Raw genomic sequence first — 9,816 nt, forward strand, 5'->3', positions numbered from 1 at the left:
CCTCTCCCAAATTAAGCCTAGAAAACACTGAAAACTAACACCAAAAAGTCATCACCATTTTGATCCTGCATCAAAGGACTCTCTTGAAAGTGTCTCAGTATTTATGCCATTATACAGATCCCAGGGTGACACAAAATATTGCAAGAAATCAAGGCTAGCACACAAGAAGGGAAACAAACCTTGTATCAAGTAGAACTTGTTGACTGGTCCAACTCATCACAGGTGCCCAGAGATTAACTGATATCAAGCAGTTTCTTGGAATGTGCATGCCTGACCCCCAGCAGAGGCCCTGGTCATACTGTGAGCCAGGGAGGCGAAGCACCTTTCCTAAAATCTACATATTGCATCTATACAAATGAAAAGAAACCTGGGCCAATACATGGCCAAGAGTATTTATCTTCCCAAACATTATACACAATATAAATACACAAAGCATAAATGCCCAGCGAACTCCAAATAGAATAAATCCAAATAAACCCACTCCGAGACATATTCTGTTCAGACTCTCAAAAAAGAGGAGGAGCAAATTCTGAAAGCAGCAAGATAAAAGCAATTCACCACATACAATGGAAACGACATAAGACTAAGCTGTGACTACTCAGTGGCCACCATGGAGGCGAGAAGGCAGTGGCATGACATACAAATTCTGAGAGACAAAAATTTCCAACCAAAAACACTTTATCCAGCAAAACTCTCCTTCAAATTTGAGGGAGAGCTTAAAATTTTCACAGACAAACAAATGCTGAGAGACTTTGCCAATAAAAGACCTGCCTTACTTCAGATTCTATAGGGAGTCCTACCAGCAGAGAAACAAAGAAAGGGGAAAGAGATATAGAGAATTTTAACAGACATATATAGTATCTTACATCCCAAATCACCAGGACACTCATTTTTCTGTAGTGATCATGGATCTTTCTCCAGAAGGGACCATAAGCTGGGACATAAAACAAGCCTCAAGAAATTAAAAAAAAAAATTGAATATACTCAAAGCACATTCTCCAACCACAATGGAATACAAATAGAAGTCAATAATTTTTTAACTGTAACTCCACTATTTACTTCCTACAGGATACAAAATACACAAACTCTAATGACAAATCAGTGGTTTTGAACTCAATGTAAAATATGTAATTTTAGACAACTATATAAAGGTGGAGGAATGGAAGAGTATAGGAACATAGTTTATGTGTCCTATTGAAGTGACAGTGGTATCAAAGAAAAACAAGATTGTTATGGATTTAAGAGGTTAATTTTAAGCCCCACAGTAAACACAAAGAAATTATCAGAGAATATAATCATAGAGATGAAAAGCAGAGTATGGGTAAAGAGAAATGGGGGAAGGGGTAATGGGGAGTTAAGAAATGAGTGTAGGGTTGCTGTGTGAGGTGAAGGGAAATTTCTAGTAATGGATAGTGGGAAAGAGCACTACAACATTCTAAATGTGATTAATCCCACCAATGGAAGGCTAGGGAGGGGGTGGAATGGGAAGATTTAGGCTGTATATGTGTTTCCAAAACTGCAAAAAAAAAAAAAAAAGACAGTCTAAATAGATGACAATTGAATGCCAAGGATGAACTTGGATGGAATTGGGGGATGGAGGACAGGAGGCTCAAATGGACACAGTTGAGACATAAGGAAAAGGAAATACAGAATGTAAGCTTTGTGTCATTGTTGAATCTCTTGTACTTCTTAGCTGCGCTTAATGGGATTGCATAAAAGAATGTTCTTGTTCATGGGAAGTGTATATATGAATTATAGTGTATGTTCAAGGATGTGTGCAGCTAGCTCTCATATGTTCAGAAGACAGAGCAATAGATGATGGATGATAGGGAGGGAAAGAAATAGCGATGTGATAGCATGTTAAAGTTGGTGGATTGAGCTATCAGGGGAGGGGGTCAGGGTATGATGGAATTCTTTGCATGGGGTTAGTATTGTTTTTGCAACTGTTCCCATAACTTTGAATTTATTTCAAAATTAAAAAAAAATATATATACCGTGTGATCTTGGGAACTCCCTACTTTATAATTCAAGTCCTTGACCTTGAGGCTTGCTCTTTATACAGGGGAGGCTAAGCCCACCTATAATTATGGCTAGCATTCACCTCCAGAGAACCTCTTTTGTTACTCAAATGTGGACTTTCTCTCTCTAAGCCCAACTCTGCAAATAAATTCATCACCCTCCCCATGACATGGGACAGGACCCCTAAGTGAGTGTTTCCCTGGCAACATGAGGCATGGATTCCAGAAGTGAGCCTGACCCTGGCATCAAGGATTGGGAGTTCCTTTTTGACAAAAAGAGAGAAAAGAAAGGTAACACAGTAAGGTTTCAGTGGCTAAGACATTTCAAATAGAGTTGATGGGATATACTGGAGGTCACTCCTATGCAAACTTCAGCTACATATCTCAAATGGCCACAGTAAACCACCTTCTTGAAAACCCTAAAAAATACCCAGATCCCTATCTGAGAGTCTATAATAGTTTCACTCACTAAGTTCATTCTTCAGAAACTTAAATCCTGCAGTAAGCTCCTATGCCAACTAAGTCCCAAAACACAGAGGCAACCACCTCTTCAAGAAAATCCACCAGTTGCATCCCTTTTTCCTGTAATGTTGACACAACTTTTCAACATGAACAAGTTAGGGTGGTACTGCCTACACATCCCTGAAGATTGGGAAAGTGATTATATTAGAGGAAGGGGCAGCAATAGACAGGACAGAATTTAATAAAGGAATAAGAGTACTGAATCTCTACAGAAGTTTATTTTTCTTATTTGCTAGGGTATTACAATAACTAGCAGCAAAAACTGAAATGATAGAACTGACTTCCATAACATTCTTTGAAATTTACTATATACCTACTTGTATTGTAATTTGAAAGCTATCACCTTTTTGAATATATGCCATATTTCCCAATAAGAAAATAACTGTACGTATGGAACTATAACCCACAACATTCTTGGAAATTTCTTATACAACTAATTGTTAATTCCTACTTGGAAAGTTGTCACCTTTGGCATATATGTTACAGTTCACAATAAAGAAATAACTGAAAATGTGGATATGCAATCCATGACATTCTTTGAAATTTGCTAACTACTAGTTAAAGTTTACTTGGAAAGTTATCAATTCTATATAATTATGTTCCACAACTTTAAAAAAAAAAGAGGAAACCATTGATACCTTTAGGCATCAAATAAAGTTAAATTTATCAGAAAAAATACTTGCTAAAATAAATCAAAGAAGACCTGAACCAACTAAAAACATTCCATGTTCAGGGATCAGCAGGCTTAATGCTATTAAGACTTGAATTCTACCCAAACTGATGTAAAGATTCAATATAATACCAATCAAATTTCCCACAGATTACTTTGCAGACATGGAGAAGCAAATGATCAGTTTTATTTGGAAGGGTAAGGGCATCAAATAGCTAAAAACATCTTGAAAAAGAACAATGAAGTGGAGGTATCAGCCTTCTTGGCTTTAAAGCATATTGTCAAGCCACAGTGGTCAAAACAGCATGGTACTGGTATAAAGATGGACATTGATCAATGGAATCGAGTTGAGGGCTCAGAAATAGAACCTCAGATCTTTGGTCAACTGATTTTTTTAAATGAAATTTTATTAAGATATATTCACATACCATATAATCCATCCAAAGTATACTATCAGAGGTTCACAGTATCAACATATAGTTGTATGTTCACCGCCACAATTTTAGAACATTTTCATTACTCCAAAATAATGAAAAAAATAAAAATGAAAAAAACACCAAAACCATCCCATAACCTTCATTCCTCTATTTTATATATTCATAATTACTCTTTTCTTTCCCCTATTACATATATATATATATATATATATATACACACACACATATATATACATATATTATTACTCTTTTGCCTATACACTGGGTAAAGGGAGTGTCAGTCAAAAGGTTTTCAAAATCCCATGGTCACATGATTAAAGTGATATAGTTCTACACTTATCATCAAGGATCAAGTGTACTGGATGACAGTTCAGCAAATTCAGGTATTTTCTTCTAGCTATTCTACTATACTAGAAACTAAAAAAGAAAATCAACATAATGCATAGGAATAACCTCCTGAATGACCTCTCACCTCTATTTGAAATCTTTTAGCCACTGATACATTATGTTGTTTCATTTCTTTTCCCCCCTTTTGTCAAAAATGCATCGTCAATCCCACGATGCTAGTGCCAAACTCACACTAGGAGTCATGTACACATAGGGAGGAGGGCAGTGAGTTTAATTGCAGAGTTGGTTGAGAGAGGCCACATATGAGAAACAAAAGATTTTCTCTGGGGGTGGCCCTTAGGATAACTATAAATAGGCTTAGCTTTTCCTTTGCAAGAATAAGTTTCATATCGGCAAACTCCCAGATTGAGGGCTTGACTTATTAAATGGGGAATACCCAATATTTGTGAGAATATCAGGAATTCCCCAGGTGAGAGAGTTTAGTATTTCTATACTTTCTCCCAGTCCCTCAAGGGAACTTTGCAAATACATTATTATTTCCTGCCCCAAATACTCTGGGATGTATCAGAGTATTACATTAACCTGCACAAAATAACAATCATTTTCTATTCTAGGTTCCATGTAATTATGCTGTGTATAAAAACTGACCATACTGGTTACATTAGAAAGTACGTCTCACTCCTAAGTTTGGATCAGCTTCCTTTCCCATTTGACACTGCATAATATCTGAGGGTTCTTTTAACGTGAAGTTTTTTTTTAGAGTCACTTCCTCTGGGATATCTTCAGCCTTTTCTTGACACCCCACTTTCCTCCTTTGTGCTTCTCTGGGAAATGGGGAATGTAGGCCTGAGATGGAATGGGCAGGGACCTTGTACTCTGATGATGGAGCTCACACATTATCCCCTGCTTGAAACCCAAACAGAAGTTTGAGTCTTGTTGTCTGACTCCTGCTCTGCTCCTTCATCCTAAGCAGTAGTTCTGAACATGACAGTGGCTTTGGAAAAGGCAGCATTATACACTGTGGTTGTTTCTCACAAAGACGTAGCAAGAAAAGTGCACCTGCTTCTTCTTTCCCCTACTAGGGGCCTCAGCAGGTAGACACAGTGTAGAGAATGATGGTTTGGGGCCATCTTACCTGAAGACATCTTTTGCCCACTCTGGTCCAGCTCAGACCTGCCTTGAATCTTCCAAACCTTTGTTTCTTGGGTCTCCTATGGTCTCAGTGGCCTGTTTCCACCCAAATCAGAGTGTAGTTTCAAGATGCTCTACAAACAAAGAGACTGTGTCTTTAACGCATCCATTTATAAAGCAAAGATCTCTCTGGATAACTTCTACCAATGGGGTAAGGAAACTGAAAATTAGAAAGCTAGTCCTGCCTTTTCATTGTGTCTTTCCTCTTTATCTTCCAATTCGAGCTCCAGTTCCTTATTGGCTGACCCAGGGGACAATTTTAGTGACACACCTTATGCTCCAACAAATTGGCCACTGTCCTTCCATTCACATTTCTGCCAAATTGTTCTCTGTCATACTTTTACCAAGCAGAAGTCCTGGGCTGACCTGAGAGGAGCATGTAACTTCACTTTGCCTTCACTGTGGTATCCCTATTCTACCAAAGGGAAGCAGAGACCCCAGAGGATAACTATTGTGTAGCCCAAAGTCTCTCTGCACGAAAACGAAGGAATCAGGGCTTGAACTTACACCTGATTTTCATCCAAATCATGTACCTCTCACCACAGCGTTCAGTTTTCCAGCAGCTAGAGGAAAGAAGGAGTGTGCTGACTCAGCAAATTACCCTTCAGCAGGAGAGAAATATCCTTACCAGTGTTGGTGCTGTCTGACCAAACCTGGTTTTCTAGTTCTTTAAAGGACAAAATCTCATGAGATTTTGAAGATCTCTAATGGACTCAATCAGGGAACCCAAAAGGGGTGTGTTTTCATGGGCTGGGGGGCCAGGGGATTGATGGGTGGAAGTGGTATGGGGGAGCATTGGGGTGAGGGAGGGATGATAAAATGGTAGAGCAGGATTGGGCCCTGGCCTGGGCCCTGTAAAGGGCTGGTCCTGGGGTGGGAGAGGAACTGGGCTTGGTGGGGGAAGGTACAGGGTTCAGGCCTCAGGTGTGGGGAACTGGGGTGGGGGAGGGGACTGGGCTGGTCATGAGGGGAAGGAGGAACTGGGCCGGGGATGGGGGAGGGGACTGGGCTGGCCACAAGTTGTGGAAGAACGGGCTTCTGGTGGGAGGAGGAGCTGGCATGTCCTGAGGTGCGGGAGGAAACTGGGCTTCTGGTGGGAGAGGAGACTAGGCTGCTCTTGAGGTGGGGGAGGAGCTGGGCTTGGGGTGAGGGGAGGGTATAGGGCCAGGCCTCAGTGTGGGGAGGAACTGGGGTGGGGGGAGGGGATGGCTGGTCCTGGGGTGGGGGAGGGGCTGGGGTGGTCCTGCGGTGGTCCAAGGAACAGAAGTGTTAGTGGGGGAGGGGACTGGGAGAGGCCTGAGGACTTGAAAGGTGTGGGGCTTGGGGTTGGGTGGCGGGCCTGCTCCCTCATGACCACACCCACCAAACTGCGGGCTCTGGAATGGAAGAGGTGAGACCAGGGCCCACCTCCGCAACCTACTCTTCGGTGCCCACTTTACTCCTTCAGATTCGGGGTGCAAGGCCTGGTCTGTAGGGGTGTGCTGAGCTCAACAGCAAACGGCGGGCGAGGCTCGACCCCGGTGCCCCGCTCCCTCCTCCACAGGGGACGCCCGCTGCTTTACCCCACTTTTGCCCCCGGAAATGGCGGCTTCCCTCCCCGGATTCCCTTCTCTCCAGAATGTTCGTTGTTCAGTTGTTTCTTACCTCCCCAACAAATCTCTTCTTCCAGAGTCTCACCATGCCGGAAATTTCAGAATGCTGAGGAGGGCCCGTGGACCGGTGGCTGGAGGGGGACGCTGAGCCGGGAGAACATTGCGGGCCGGAGCAGGTTCTCTCCACAGACGCGCCTCTTCGCCGTCCAGCCCACATCTCCCGCACCAGGTAGCGGCAGGGACGCCCTGAGTGCGCACGCATGCGCCTGACCAGTGCCCGCCCGCCACGCCGGGACCAGCAGCCAATCAGCGGTTGCAGCGGGTGTCTGCGGGGGTGTCGGCGGCGCCAGCGCCTGAGGAGGCCTTGATTCCTTTTCGGTTCCTCTTCATAGTTCTTTGGATCTGTCCTCTTGATGGCTATTTTGAAGCAAATGAATTCTTCAGGTTCTGACTCCTAGAAAATGGAAGACCACAGATACCAAGAAATTGTAGTCATCATGCTTTCCAAATTTTCCACATACACCACTATCACGTAAACTTATCAAACTGCTTAATTCCCCCGTCCCCAATGTTCAGTTACACCCTCAATTGCATATATGATGACAGTTCTGTTCTCTAGATTATTGTTCTTTTTTTTCCTCAACACTAACTTCCAAGACATATGTCATTTTTAAAAGACATTACAGGTAACTTTAGAAATATTTAAAAAAAATTGTGTATTTCTTATTTAAAAATACATGTTGTAGGTATTATCCTTTCTTTTTGGCAAAAATGCTATATAGAGAATATAATTTCCCAGTTCTGGAGAAAAATGACTCTAGAGTTTATGCTCTTAACAATGAGCTAGGCTGCCTTTACCTATTACCAGAATAATGCTATTGGACAGTCTGCTTAATATTGATGTGCTGCTGTAGCCAAGGGACCTTAGATGCCAGCCCAGCATATACACACACACACCTGCCTTCTTGAACATTCTGGCCAAATGTGAACCACAGCATCATAAAGCAGTAGGCTTTCCTGAGGAGAAAATCCAAGATCCAAAGGGATTCCATATTTCTTTATCTAAAAGCCATAAATGCAAAAATATTAATTTCACATTTCTTTATGCAGATGTATAACAATCTGGAGAGTTACTCACTTTCCAAAGTGGTTTATACTTGCATGATTGACTGTAAGTGCAGCAAGTGGTGATAGTATTCAATAACAAAGTCATTATTCTTCAGAGAGCACACATACTTTACTAAATCATTGTAGTGCTCTTTGTACCATACTATAATTACAGGATTGAAATAACTGCATTCTCTTTGTGTTTTCAAAGCTTTCATGTAACTTTTATTTTATGAATACAAGCAAGTCTAGGGAGAGCTGTACATGAGCTCATTCTCAATACAGCTCTAGAAATAGTGCTGAATAGTGAGAAGAACCTTTAACAGAAGTCAGTTTAACTATAAAACATAACTGTGCTTTACTTTTCCTCCTGTCTTTATCTTCTGTTATAACCTATAATTGCCTTTCAGGTCTTGGTTTTTAATTATGATTTTTCTACTTTATTTTTGTATATATTCTTGTGAAGCATGCCTTTGTGTAAACAAGCATGGGATGAATAACTAGTTATATAGTTATATGATTATTTAATTTGTAACTTTAATTATTAATATTATTTGTTATTGTTATTATATTATGTCTCTATCATTGAGAATAACAAGTCACAAGATGATATGAGCTTTTGTTCATTGTCCATTTTTTTCAAATCTAAATAATTGATATTCCATTATGTCTATTAATATTATACTTGGCTTTATTTTTTCATAGGGTTATCATCTGACTGTATTTATTTTTACTTAGGTATCTTGTTTATTTCCTTTATTCACAATTAAAATTTAATTGTAAGCTCTTGAACAAAGGCTTTTGTTTTCTCTTGTACTTCTAGGAACTAGAGTGGGACAAAGTATATACTAGGCCCTTTAATATTTGTTCAGTGAAATATGAATGTCACATCAGGGGACCTGCAGATTTTGGTTGAATGTAGCCAGAAAAATATGTTTTTATATTACCATAGAAAATTATGAAAATAGTCATAAATAAACTATAGCAACATTGATTAATTCAATAATAACATACTGAGTGCATAAGAAGAATAAGATATTAAGATATGGATAAAATTATCAAAAGATATGGTCTCTGTGAATGTCTAGGTTTTCAAAGGAAATTAAGGCATACACAAAATAACTAAAAGACTGTAAAAAAAATCTCATAATGTAGGAATAATATAGGACTTGAAACTGAGGAATCAAGATAGTATTTGAGCTATGCCTCAACAGAGTATTTTTTAGTAATGGATAGGGCTTTGCTTCAAGTGTAGAGGTAAGATAAAAAATGACGTGTTAGTCATTTCACCAAAAAGAATTAAAGCCAAGTCAGTCAAGCATTGGGTAACAATGAATAATGCAAATATCAAGAAAATTCATGAAAGGGAAGACTTCTGAGGTACGAAACAAGAATGATAATATGGAACTGAACCACATATAAATAGAATATTTTGAGGCAATCATTGCACAATGGACAAAAATTGCCTGTGGATATGTTTTTACTTTTTTCTTACAAAATATGGAGTGAAAATTTCTCATGCTATTATTCCTCCTTAATCACACTAACATTAATACAGAATTCACATAGACTGAAATAATAAACATGGGAGAGCCTGATCTTAGAGGTTGATAGATCCACCATCTTAGCTGTGTGGACATAAGCAGGTCATTTAACCCCCTAGAGACTAGTTATATAGTCTGCAAATAAAAATGAAACCAAATACTTTTCAAGTTTATTAAGGACTAAATTGTTTTGATATAGAAGATGCCAAAATACATGCAAGCACATAGAGTATTATAATAATTTTGAGCTCCCATTCTCCTATTAAGATATCATACCCAATCTAATTCTGTATGATAGTTTTTCTGTCCTATTGTTTGTTGTTCTTTTGAACATTTCAAGGCATTTTGTGTAGACAGTTTCCATTTTGCTCTCAAACTGTTTCCCAG

The 9,816-nt window shown here is 39.7% G+C and overlaps 1 long non-coding RNA gene across 1 annotated transcript in view; it reads right to left on the minus strand.

The window, feature by feature from the left end:
- Positions 1 to 5,223, minus strand: part of LOC119511613 — a 113,820-nt gene extending 108,597 nt beyond the window's left edge. Inside the window, exon 1 of the long non-coding RNA XR_005212216.1 lies at positions 5,131 to 5,223. This is a non-coding gene — a long non-coding RNA (uncharacterized LOC119511613). The remainder of the gene's footprint in view (positions 1 to 5,130) is intronic.
- Between the last annotated feature and the right edge of the window lie 4,593 nt (positions 5,224 to 9,816).

Source organism: Choloepus didactylus, chromosome 16 (genome assembly GCF_015220235.1).
Source record: "Choloepus didactylus isolate mChoDid1 chromosome 16, mChoDid1.pri, whole genome shotgun sequence".
Lineage (NCBI taxonomy): Eukaryota > Metazoa > Chordata > Mammalia > Pilosa > Megalonychidae > Choloepus > Choloepus didactylus.